The sequence below is a fragment of the Nematolebias whitei genome, chromosome 8 (genome assembly GCF_014905685.2).
Source record: "Nematolebias whitei isolate Nwh7 chromosome 8, NemWhi1, whole genome shotgun sequence".
Lineage (NCBI taxonomy): Eukaryota > Metazoa > Chordata > Actinopteri > Cyprinodontiformes > Rivulidae > Nematolebias > Nematolebias whitei.
In genome coordinates, this window is record NC_056505.1 from 4,450,568 (window position 1) to 4,450,877 (window position 310).

The 310-nt window shown below is 39.4% G+C and overlaps 1 protein-coding gene across 1 annotated transcript in view; it reads left to right on the forward strand.

Annotated features, from left to right (window-relative positions):
* Nucleotides 1-310, forward strand: part of LOC119413132 (formin-binding protein 1) — a 23,532-nt gene that overhangs the window by 22,468 nt on the left and 754 nt on the right. The window lies entirely within an intron of this gene.

Below are 310 nucleotides of genomic sequence, written 5' to 3' on the forward strand. Positions count from 1 at the left end.
CAGGTGTACTTTCTATGGTCCAGGTGTACTTTCTATGGTCCAGGTGTACTTTCTATAGTTCAGGTGTACTTTCTATGGTCCAGGTGTACTGTCTATAGCCCATGTGTACTTTCTATAGTCCAGGTGAACTTTCTATAGTTCATGTGTACTTTCTATGGTCCAGGTGTACTGTCTATAGTCCAGGTGTACTTTCTTTAGTTCATGTGTACTTTCTATAGTCCAGGTGTACTTTCTATAGTTCATGTGTACTTTCTATAGTTCATGTGTACTTTCTATAGTTCAGGTGTACTTTCTATGGTCCAGGTGTACT